A 13131-nucleotide genomic window follows, 5' to 3' on the forward strand; every position below is an offset into this window, starting at 1 on the left:
AGGTCACTGATACTATTTAATCCAAACGGATTCATCAGTTAAGCCTCTTAAAATGGTTTAGCACCAAGTATAAAAGGCCCATATAAAATGTTTTAAACTCCCCTAGATGGTTATTGTATATGTGCTCATTAAAAAAAAAAATAATTATATATATATTATTGATTTCAGAGAAGAAGGGAGATGGAGAGAGAGAGAAACATCAATGATGAGAGAGAATCTTTGATGTCTGCCTCTTGCACATCCTCACTGGGGATCAAGCCTACAACCTGGGCATATGCCCCAACCAGGAATGTTTGAATGGTGACCTCCTGGTTCATAGGTCAATGCTCAACCACTGAGCCATGCTGGCTGGGCTTTTCTCATATTTTTAAAAAATTGCTCTTTCTACCAGAAAAGCAATGGTCTCATAGGCAGGACTATAGTATCAATACATGACAACTAAGATAAGCCTTAATCTAGTACCAGTGCCTGAGAACATTCAAAGTGCTTAAAGGAAGAAGCTTGCTTAATTGTCCCCCTCCGCTCTGCTCATCACTGCAGTAGCACTTTGGGACACCCTGTGCACACTGAGACCTGAATCATTATAAGCAAGCAGGCCCACTCAGTTCCTCAAAAGACACAAAAGGTGCGAAAATAGCTTCTGCAATTGAGGCAAGAACCACATCAGCAACCAGATGAATGTGGGTGGTCAGATAAGATTGTGTTGCTGCAAAGGGCAAATTATTAAGCGAATGCTAGATTTATTTTCTTTCTTACACTTTGTTCTTCTTGCCTCAAATCAACCATTTGCTGGCACTTAAAATGACACTTGACAAGCTCTACTATTTGCAAAAGTGAAAGCTTCATCGAACCAAAGAGCACGTTTGATTAAACACCAAGGGAATGGTGGCAGTGTCCTAAAAAAAGAAAGGACATATATGTTCTATAAGATAATAAATAATTAACTATAGGTGCCGAGACCGGTTTGGCTCAATGGATAGAGCGTCGGCTTGGGGACTGAAGGGACCCGGGTTCGATTCCGGTCAAGGGCATTACCTTGGCTGCGGGCATATCCCCAGTAGGGGGTGTGCAAGAGGCAGCTGATCGATGACTCTCTCTCATAGATGTTTCTATCTCTCTATCTCTCTCCCTTCCTCTCTGTACAAAATCAATAAAATATATTTTAAAAAAATAATTAACTATAGGTATATTTTTAACAAACCAAATGGCACCCCTTTTTTGAAGAAAAAGAAATCAAGTTTTAATACTTAAAAAACACACACCACAATTACACCTCGGCAATATGACTCTAAGCTAAAGTAAAGCATGGCATCCTTCAGAAAACAAATAAATCACCAAGCTACTTTACATTCCGAGCAAAATTCACCAAGACAAAAATGGGCCAAGATTCTATAAATATTGCTCTATATTGGGAACCATAACTTGCACTATTGAGTCACTACCTATGATTGGCAATCCTACAGTCACTGAACTAAGAGGTAAGAAGGGAAAAGGAGAACATAATTCACAGGAAGCTAGCCCACAACTGGTAACTGTGGAGCAACTATAGACAGGCTCCCAACCATTCCCTAACCCAGAAATCATCATTCCTACTAACAACCTCCACAGGCAAAGCAGAGTAGGTGAGAGCCCCCAAGACAAGTGGTGACAGCGGGATGTTTCCAGTTCTGACTGCTTTTCGACCCCTACTTTCCAGGGCTCTGGTTATTGGCCACAGAAAACACTTGCCTCAAGACATGCATATGCATCTGGAATTTTATTTTATTTATTTTTTATATTTTTTTTATCCTCACCAGAAGATTTTTTTCCATTGATTTTTGATTTTAGAGAATGTGAAAGGGAGAGGGAGAGGGAGGAGAGAGAGAGAAAAAGAGGGAAGAAGGAGGGAGGGAGGGAGGGAGGGAGGGAGGGAGGGAGGGAGGGAGAGAGAGAGAGAGAGAGAGAGAGAGAGAGAGAGAGAGAGAGAGAGAGAGAGAGAGAGAAATGTAGATGTGAGAGAGACACATCAAGCGGTTGCTTCCAGAAAGCAGCCTGACTGGGGGCCAGAAACAAGTCCACAAACCAAGTACTTGCCCTTAAGGGGAATCAAACCCTCGACCCTTCCAGGTGCTGGCTGATGCTTTAACCACTGAGAAACACTGGCAAAGACTATTTCTGGAATTTTATATTACAAAAAATCCTTTTCACTCAAAAGAGGATCCAGAATCTGTTTCTGTCATATGACTTACAACTCATGACTTTGTCAATATCTAATTTGCCCTTAATGAACTTAAAAATCCGTGATAATGATGCACTTATATTTTACCTCACAGAAACTTCTAGGCAATTAGTGTGATTTTAAAGCAAAGATTTAGACAATATTAACATGAGAGATATGACACCAATTTCTGAGATTTTACACAAATCATTTTGTTGCAAATTGGAATCAGTAATGGCCTCTCCGAGGGGGATAATTATTGGTACTATTATAATAAAGACATGGTGATAACTATCTTAGAAAAGTAATTATGCATCAGTTTTAGATGAGTTTTTGTGCCTTAGTTTGTTCAACAAAATAAAAGAAAAATATTTTCCCCAATAGCTCCTGAGAATGTGGTATGACAACTCATGCTTCTGTTCCATGGAAAACAACAGTTCACACTGTACACTATTAAACAATGGAACAAAAGAAAGAGATTTTCATTACTTTAATTTTACTTCTAGCTTACTAGATTTAAAAAAATCACCATGCAATGAAGATTTAATATTCAATAAAACTAATAAGTTTTCAGAAAATAATGTTAACAAATCTTGTTAAATATCCCCAGTCATTTAAATTCCATTCCTCAGTGTGAGGTGAAAATTACCTTTTAATTTAATAACAATATACAGACTGAGTCTTATGTTACCTGTAGGTTTGTAGAAGAGTTCCTTAAAAATAGTTTCCAATCCTCTATTTTCTATTTATAACAAACACTTAAAAAGTTTGAGTATTATTGTTTCTTTCTCAGTAGCCTCTCAGCCTTTAGAGGCTAAATTCTTGGCATTAGATATTTATTCTTAGATGCTTACAGGTTATTATCACTAAATCACTAAGTTAAGCAAGGGTCAGAGGTCATATTGAGCTATGATTAGAAATAATAGATGGATAGATGATAGGCAGGCAGAGAGGGATTTTTAAACTATCCATTGTTGGCAGGATGCTTTATTATTTTAAGTCTTTATTATTTCAAATTATTTTAAAACAAGTTATGGCTTAATAATTTAATATGACTTTTTGATGAATCTTGCAAGATATTGAAGTCTCATTAGCAAACTTCTCATGCAAATATAAGTATCTTCCATCATTCTTGTTTTTTTCCTGAAGTTAAAAGAATACACATTAGATCGTAATTTTAATAGAAGAGCTGATAAGATAAGCCAGTTATACGTTAGATGAGAGTTGTCACAATTAAAAATAATTATTATTTGCATAACTCTATGAAAAATGGCATAGGATCTCGAAACAAGATGTGACCAACATGTTTCTTGGTTAAAAGGAGTGTTTAAGTATTGTATTACATATAAAGGAATGAATGCTACTCTTCATACATTAGAGAAGAACTATTTTTAGAATATAGTAAAAGAGATTTAAAAGTAGTAGGTAAAGGTAAGTCCTGAAAAATAAATAAATGCACAAGATACACTTTATTAATCCCACCAGAAAAAGAAAAAAGGTTCTAAACTGGCCCATTGATCCACTTTGCAGTGTCTGGAATGGTAAGGTAAGAGACACTTGGTAGGTGGCTCAACCTCTGAGCCACATCCGCCAGGCCTACTTCCTTTTATTTGAAGCTTAGTAACCTGGCCTTATTGTAGGCACTAATTGAGTAAAGAAATGAAAAATGAATAATAAATGATATTGAACTTAAGATAAGCAAGGCATTTATCATCCAATCTTTAAAGCTAATCGAAGAGAATAACAGTAGCTAAAACCTGTGCTCCATTGAACTATTTATCCACTTTTATAGAAAATAAAATGAAAATTTTAACAAAATTAAATTTTTAATTTTTCCAAAATGAATACATGGTAGCAAAATTAGCTGTCAAAGCAATCATTTTCTACAAGCAATAAATTATTTAGTATCCAAAACAAAACTAATTCATTCTCAACCATTTTTTTTAGCATAAGCTATTTTTCATTATCAAGCTTTTTTTTATGTTCAAATAATTAAAAACTTTTTAAAGTACATATTTTAAGTCAAGTCATGAGATCATGTCCAAAGCAAGGGCAGTTCTTTCATTGATAGTCAATACAAGCAAACACTTTGGATCATAATATCCAGAATTCACCATGGAGGTGAGCACCTAGTCACCCCATCTCCACACGCACTAGTTCTGCAGAATGATGTAAGCTGTCTTGTTTTTGCAAAAAGTCAAGGCCAATTAGATGTTTCAAATAATTAAAAATCTTTTTTTCTCTCATTTGTGACATATCTTTATTTTTACATTCCCATTTTTATTTTTCTTACCCTTCCTTTCTCTTCCCTCTGCTTTATCCCTTAATATTATGGCAGGTAAATAACTACTTCTTGCCAAGCTATCCTAAATATTTACTTGCTAACTAAATATTTGAAGAAGACAAAAGGAGCAATATTTGACCACTATTCTAATAAGAAATATGCCATAACTAAGTTCTGACTCCAAAGTATTGCTTTCTCATGTTTTATCTTTTAAGTGCTTATGTTTATATGTTTACTATTTTGGTTGCTCCGGGATATGTAAACAAGGTCATGATTCTTTTTCCAATTTTTTTTTTTTTACTCCTGGATATGCCAAATTAGCATAAAGAAAGGCAAAAGTTAACTTTGGATTATGTAAACAAAGAAAATAGAGAAATCAAATAATCAACTATTATTATATTCATAGGAATACACAAAGCAGGCTGACCTTGTCTGAAGAAAAATCCATCTCTTAGAAAAGAGCAGCCTCCCACATCCATGTAAATAATACAAAAAGCAATAAAAGCACAGCTGAAAACTTGGACTGCATTCCATACTTCATGCTACAAGTGATTCTCAGATGTGATGAAAAAGAACTGTCCTCAGTTTTCCTACAATAGGCCTACACACAATAAATATCCTTCAAAAAGAAATCAATGTGAGGCCAATGACAAATAATCTAACCAGATAGGCATAACCACCTGTAATAATTGAGCTTCTGAAATCATCAATTCTAACTCCTCTCTTAAAATTTTTGACAGTCAGGAAACTGACCAGTATGCCTGCCAGTGAAGAGGCATACAACATCAGTAAACCAAAAAGAAAATCTTGATTCAACACTGGCCCAGGACGGGTTCAGCACAAAGAATAAATGACAGGGTACTATCCCTCCAGACTTTAGAAATGGACCTAAAGTTAGCACACAGCAAATAACATGAACAACAGTTATTGTCAGAGTTCTAGAAAACCTATGACCAAGCAGGGCTTGAACAACCAGGAAAGAACCAATAGGTAGTTCAAATGGAAGCCATGCTTTACCCAAATGAAATAACCAGAAAAGCTGTATAATAACCTGTGCTTCCTGGTTATTCAGGGACTCCCCTGGCATACTGATAAATTCTGAATGACATTCATATTTTTAGACTCATCTTGGAATATATCATGGCCTATGAAGTTTAAGGATAGAAAAATACTCATTTCAAGCAGGTATTTATAAGGTTCCACTGGAAAAATACTCATTTCAAGCAGGTATTTATAAGGTCCCATGCGTCCATATTTGGGGAGACAAAGGGGATAAATGAGAGAGACCCTCTGCATTTGGTACTCATGCTTTGGAAACCAACTCCCCTGAGTCACCATATTAGTACATCTGCATATAAAGGGTTTTTCCTAAATCTTCTGAGTCCCTGATATATGTTTTCTGGTCACCTGATAAATTCTGCAACATAATAAAATATACAAATTTACCTCTGTTGTTTTTAAATAAAACTCTGAAGATAATGAACTATAAACCATTATAAACAGTACATTGAAGACAATTTAAAAAATCTTTATATCCAGTATAAAGGTTATTTGAAAGCACAGCTACAGAGCTTTCCTTTTTACTGTAAATATAAACAGTGAAGTACACTAATTTTAGAAATGTTACTTAGTCTTCAAAGATCAAACTCTTAGTTAATATCTAAAATATAGATTCCTTACCTTATTGAATTAATTACTTATATTCATCACATATGGACTATATTGAAAGTTAAAAAGCCAATTGAATGTCCTATAGGACATAAGACAATGGCTGGCAGAGTAGAAAGTCAACAAATATTTGTCAGCTGAGTGATTGAATGAATAACATAAATGTGAATAAATGAACTAATGAATGAATGTGATTATACCATGTGTATATGTCCAGCACCTGGGAAAACACCTTTTTGGCTTAATGACTGAAAAAGATCATCATATATCTTGGATCATAGTGCTTGGAAAGGATCTAGTCAAGTCCAACACCATATCCAACAGTCAAGGATCCTGAAACTCATAGGGTGTAAGTGACTCATGTAAGTGGACTTTGGGAAACTTGAGCAAACCTAATCAAAAAAGGATTCATTTAAAAATTTCTGGGACATTTTCAGCTACCAAACACAAAAGGAAACTTTTTTATATTTTTTTAATACTATACATTTATGTAGGGAAAAAGCCAGAACTGTGTATTTTTTGTAACCAAATATAGTACGTTTAAACATCCAACCACTTTACCCTTCATTAAGAACCTCAATTCAGCACAGTAATTAAATTAATTGATTAAGAGTTAGGCTTACATATCTTTACCCAAAATGTGAACAATAAGCTATTAATTTAACTTGGACTCTCCAATTTCTCACACTTTCTATCCTGTCTCCTTATTGATTGGAGTGGTCATTTTAATTGCTAAAGACCAGTGACGTGTGATACTGAGTCTCTGTGCTTTACTTATTCCAAACATAGAAATGTGAAGATAATGGAAAACCAGAGGAAATGAAAGATGACTTCTGGATTAGAACTTAAAGCATCAGGGCAATGCTTCAGCCACAAACTTCTGCCTCTGCTCTTAGCAATGGTGAAGACAAGTAGGACAATGGTGACATCAATGGCTCACAAGATATAAAAAGCCATCCCTTGGGTTTGCTCATGAATATTCCTACCTTTTGCAGTCTTAGAGCACATTTACCTCACTATCAAGATCTTGGCCTACTTGCTAACTTGAAGGGCAGAATGGGGTGGTATTTAAAGCACCTACGTTCAAATAAATCAAGAATCAAGCATTTACATGACCATGAACTCTCAGTATAAAGAAAGTAACAAAATCAAATATCATTCAATTGTGAGATTTCAATAAAACACATTAAATTTCAAAGAACCCAAAACACTTAGCCAAAAGTAACTGGTACATGGCAATTGTTCAAGTGTTATTGTGACTGTTATTATTATGAGTTATAACTGCCCTCAAAGACTTAGCCTGGGCCTTGGTCATTACAATTTCAGATAATACCAGGATATAGAGCCAACTTAGAGTCTAGTCTGAGGCAACTGTACAGGATGACAATAGCTCACTCAAGCCTGGCTTAGAACAAACTTAAGCCCTTGTATCTAGGTTGAGAGTCTCATGTATACTCCAGGCACCAGAACGAGGAAGGAGTGCCTGGTTGAATTCCTCTACCTGAAATTTTCTCACAATTGATATGGGTTGAATGTTTTTGTTCTTCCAAAATTCAGATATGATGCCCTAGCCCCCAATATGGCTATATTTGGATGGGGCTTCTAAGGAAGTAACTAAGGTTTAATGAAGTCACAAGGGTAGTGTCCTGATCGCACAGGTTTTTTATAAGTAGAGACCTCAGAGAGCTCTTGCTCATTTTCTCCCTCCACATAAACATGAGGAAGAGGCTGTGTGAGCACACAGTAAGGTGGTGGCTGCAGAAAAGCCAAGTTAGGTTTCAGAATGGGACTAAAAGAAATACTTTTCTGCTAAACCACCAAGTCTGAGGCTCCTTTTTTTTTTTTTATGGTAGGCTGTGAAGACTAATATAATAATTTAACGCAATTTTGCAAAGTACATAAAATTGTTAGAATGAGGGAGAAAAGAGATAAAGAAAAGAATATTGGATTTTGAGTCAGGAAATCCATACTCTTGTATTGGTTCTAATACCTTGTAGCTGTATAATCTTCGACAATTTATTTAATATTTTTTACCCTTTTTTCTTCACTCAGAAATCAAAACAGTAATTTCTCCCAATCATGGTCATCGTAACTAGGATTCCTGTCATAGTAGGTACTCAATAAACTGTTCTTTTTTTTCTTTTTTTCTTTTTAAAGATAATGAGATAAAGGGGGACTCCTGTGGGGAAGAGAATATAATAATTAAAGGTATTTTATCTCATAATTCTATATTACTACATAAAGGAAGACATTGTAATAGTTATGCTGTGCTAAATTCTATCAACACTTAAATATTATTTGATGGCCTGAATATTCATTTTTTATGGTGTCATTAGCGACCAAGGTGATTTTCCCCCCAGTGTTTTAGTGAGTAATTTATCAAAGGAAAATTATTCTATACCATGTTCACTCTACCCCACCCAATTCAATGGTTATTAAAATATGCATTGATTGCTACTATGGACAAAGTGATATATCAATTCTAATTTATTTAACATCAAAAAGGAGCTGTGTGGTATACAATTTTAATTGTCTATTTAAAATTAATTCCCACGGGAGAACTTTATCTGATGTGTCTATACAAGAATAATTTTATTCTAGCCCTAGCTGGTTTGGCTCAGTGGCTATAGAGCGTTGACCTGCAGACTGAAGGGTCCCATGTTCGATTCTGATCAAGAGCACATCCTGAATTGTGGGCTCGATCCCCAGTGTGGAGTGTGCAGGAGATAGCAGAGCAATGATTCTCTCTCATTATTGATGTTTCTATCTTTCTCTACCTCTCTGAAATCAATAAAAATATATTAAAAAGAGGAATAATTTTATTCTTACTGAAAACTGGCTTTACAGATCCTACATTTTAAGCCTATTAAGTGTCCCCATTTAGGTTAGCTGCTGGTAAGCTAAGGTCTTTATTTGGAAACAACTTCTAGGAAGTACCTAAGCCTTCTTGGCACATATTTTGATCACTAACATCATTTCTAGTTTCAAGTACTATTCCTACTTTTGGTTCCCATTTACTAATATGTATACATATATACTTCAAGAATGGGGACTGATACAAAAGAACACAATAAATGTAGCTGGAAACTGTTTAGAAAATTGAACATATATGTACATTTCAATAGTGTTTGGGCAGCACAACTGTAAAAACTAATTGGTTCCGGTATATAAAAGGAATGTGAAAACCCCCCAAATATTCATCTTTTCTTTCAGTCTTCAACTGTTTTGATTCCAAGGAAAGGGAAGATTTCATAAATATAACAGAAAAGGTACATATAATACAACTCAAGAGAAACTATTTTCCTTCTCTAAGGAATTGCATATGAATAATATGGAAATAATATGGTCAGATTATATTATCTTTGAGACACGGTCAAATTTTCAGTTACTGTCAAAGCTCAGCAGCACACATGGTAAATACGTCTGACATATTCTTGGACACAGATAACTTATACTGGCAGATCCTACACACAAACCCAGTACAGTGTACTGAAGGGTTTGGATGAATACTTTTTTATTTGTTGAGCATCCATAGGGTAAAAAATCAGATTTGGACACATGTACTTTAACAAGTTTATAATCCATGTCAAGACTTAAACCAACCTCTACTTTTTAAAAAATATATTTTATTGATTTTTTACAGAGAGGAAAGGAGAGAGAGAGAAAGAGAGAGAGAGAGAGAGAGAGAGAGAGAGAGAGAGAGAGAGAGAGAGAGAGAGAGAGAGTTAGAAACATCAATAAGAGAGAAACATTGATCAGCTGCCTCCTGCACACCCCCCACTGGGGATGTGCCTGCAACCAAGGCACGTGCCCTTGATTAGAATTAAACCCGGAACCCTTCAGTCCTCAGGCCAATGCTCTATCCACTGAGCCAAACAGGTTTCAGCCAAGATAGTTCACTTAATATGGGGGTAGGAGAGTCATTAATGCCCTTAAAAACCCTTAAATATTCACACTTGCTTGGTGATACCCAGTCCATAAAAACGAAAGCACTTTAACCTTAAAGACACATGACAGGTTCACTCTTAATGTTTTTCTACATTTATTTATTTATTTATTTATTTTAAATATATTTTATTGATTTTTTACAGAGAGGAAGGGAGAGAGATAGAGAGTTAGAAACATCGATGAGAGAGAGTCATCGATCAGCTGCCTCTTGCACACCCCCTACTGGGGATATGCCTGCAACCAAGGTACATGCCCTTGACCGGAATCGAACCCGGGACCCTTCAGTCCCCAAGCCAACGCTCTATCCATTGAGCCAAATCAGTTTTGGCTGTTTTTCTACATTTTAACCACAGCCCTTTGGACAATTACAGTCCCTTCTCATCGCAATTAACATTAAAATCCATATTTCAGAAACTGGAGATAAGTGCATAGGGGGAAAGAAACAGTATAATATATGAGCCTGTGGAAACCTTGCTTCCTTACCTGCTACCATGACTTGTTGATAAAACAGATCTTCCTTTCTTTTTTCTTTGTGGAGAAAAAGGAACAGAGGCTGGAGTTCCTTACAAAGGCAAGAGAAAGGAAACAATTTAGATATGGTCCTCAGAACCAAAAAATATAAGCACATCACAAGGAAACTATCAATGAAGGGTTTTCATATTGTCAGCTAATTTTCTCTGGCAGAAACATCTTAAAGAAAATGTTAAGTGACTATATTGCTATTTGGTTTCCTTTCTGTGATATAAAAAGAGTGTAAAATAGTAATACTTAAAAGTTCTGAGTTGTAATTTTTTATGTTTAGGAATTAATTAAATCATCTGCACAAATATACCCAAATTGATTTAAAATATTTAATTCTAAGTTGCTTCACAACCTACTTGAAATAAGGAAAATACTTGTCAATAGTAAGTAAATAAAATATTCTTTTCAAAGAATCAGTTTTTAGGATTTTAAGGTAAAATAGGCATAAATCATTCAGAAAGTAAATGGAGATGATGTCATTCAAAATTATAAACAAAGGTTGTTCTTGAATTACAGGTTTCCCATGTGTACATAAGTGCTTGGGGTGGCCAAACAATATGTACACATATATCTGGAAAATTTTTCCCTTTGCTTCTAATGTAGTGATTTTATGTAAAAAAAGATTATCCTATGTAATAAAAGACTAATATGCAAATCGACTGAATAGCAGAATAACTGGTTGCTATGATATGCACTGACCATCAGGGGGCAGATGCTCAAGACAGGTGCTGCTCCCTAGTAGTCAGTGCACTCCCACAGGGGGAGCACTGTTTATCCAGAAGCTGGGCTCATGGCTGGCAAGTGCAGCACCTGGGGAGCAGGCCTAAGCCATCAGTCAGTCATCCCCCACAGGGTCCCCGACTGTAAGAGGGTGCAGACCAGGCTGAGGGACCCCCTCCCCAGACTGCACAAATTTCATGCACCGGGCCTCTAGTTATCAATAATTGCAATGAGCTTCTTGGTAACAATAGGTAATGTCTGTCAACCATGAAGGAAGAGTGTCTTCCTCTGGAAGAGCCACAAAAGACTCTCTCTTCCTTTGCTTTGTGTGATGAGGAGAGGAAGACAGGAATCTTTTGTCACTACTACTACCATGAAAGGAGCCCGCTTAGTTACAAATCTGATACACAGAAGGGACAGAGCCAAAAGAATCCCCACAAAAACAAACAAACAAAAAACCCAACAGATCCTGAAGGCTTCTCAGTCTCTGGATCAAGCTGAGCCTAAAAGCAACTATCTCTGGACTGCGAGGAGCATGAGCCAATCATGTTTGCTTTTGCTTTAGAGAGCTGAGTTAGGTTCTCTGTTCCCCCTATCAGAGACATCATACAAATGCTATGGTTAAGTGGCATTGGTTGGTGTTTCTCACTTCTAAGATCTACTGACAAGCCCATGAAGAAGCAGGCAGTCAAGAAACAGGAAGGTTGAATAGTCTTTCACCTGGGTGGCAATTTTACACCTAACTCACTCTGTCCAAACAATAAGTAATTCTGCTCCTCAGTGCTCAGGGTCAAGGATGACCCCAGGAAGACAGGGGAAGTGCGTGTACTCTGAACTTAAGCTGGAACTGGATCTCAATTCTCAGAGCCTTGATCCAATTACTGATATTTTTAACATCTGTTTACTGATCACAAAATGTTCAAATTTGTTGTATCAAATGAAATGCCACGTGTAAACAGTTCAGAATAATATCTGGATCAAATAAATACAAAGTATTAGAATTCTTTTTAAAATACTAGCAGAGTTAAATAATTTCCAGCAGCTGTAAATAAAGGAAAACATTATATTTATAAAAGTAGGTAGGTACTTGACTTTTATTATTTGAGTTATAAGAATAACAGACATATCAAATGAAAATGGTTGTTTGATTTTGCACGTATTCCAAGACATGTGAATATGTGTGTGTATGTCTGTAGATTTTGTCTCAGTGCAGGTATCACTTAAAGCACAAAAATATTAAAAAGACAAACTTTTTTCATTGTATTTCATAACATAAAAATTATTAAATGTAATATAAATATCATAATTATTTCACATATTATAGATATTATATATGTAACATGTGCATTGCACACACACACACACACACACACACACACACACACACACACATAAACGCACAATGACAGAATGACACACCATGAAATGTAACTCCTTTCTCAGCTTATCAGCAGGAAAGCCATTCAGGCCTCCAGTGCAGCCCAGTGTCCCTAATAGACAGATGAGAATATGAATTTTGCCAACCTCAGGGAGCCATCCCCCTGTGAGGTGCTATAATACTAAGAAAGGGGGGAGAGGGACCATCAGGCATCATTGTGGGGAAGTTGGATATTCATACTGTAATTTGATCCTTCTGATCCTACAGAAGAATGATTACATATTAGTGAATTTCTGGTCCTTAGCTGGTAGCTTCAAGATCAACAAATTATTTGAAATATTAACATTTTCTAAAAGTGTTCCCCACCCCTAAACATTGTAAAACTTTCAAACATCAGAGTTCTGTCAACTAATT

General features: G+C 35.9%; 1 protein-coding gene across 3 annotated transcripts in view; it reads right to left on the reverse strand.

Moving 5' to 3' along the window:
• Nucleotides 1-13131, reverse strand: part of HIVEP2 (HIVEP zinc finger 2) — a 170763-nt gene that overhangs the window by 29458 nt on the left and 128174 nt on the right. Inside the window, exons 3-4 of one of the 3 annotated variants that reach the window (XM_045572783.1) lie at nt 10581-10659; nt 5533-5626 (exon numbers count right to left, since the gene is read on the reverse strand). The exons of 1 other annotated variant lie outside the window; for it this stretch is intronic. The gene's annotated coding sequence lies outside the window, so the exon portion shown is untranslated. The remainder of the gene's footprint in view (nt 1-5532; nt 5627-10580; nt 10660-13131) is intronic. One more of the 3 variants, XM_045572784.1, reaches the window with a different exon arrangement.

This window comes from Pipistrellus kuhlii, unplaced genomic scaffold (assembly GCF_014108245.1).
Source record: "Pipistrellus kuhlii isolate mPipKuh1 unplaced genomic scaffold, mPipKuh1.p scaffold_m20_p_5, whole genome shotgun sequence".
Taxonomy (NCBI): Eukaryota; Metazoa; Chordata; class Mammalia; order Chiroptera; family Vespertilionidae; genus Pipistrellus; species Pipistrellus kuhlii.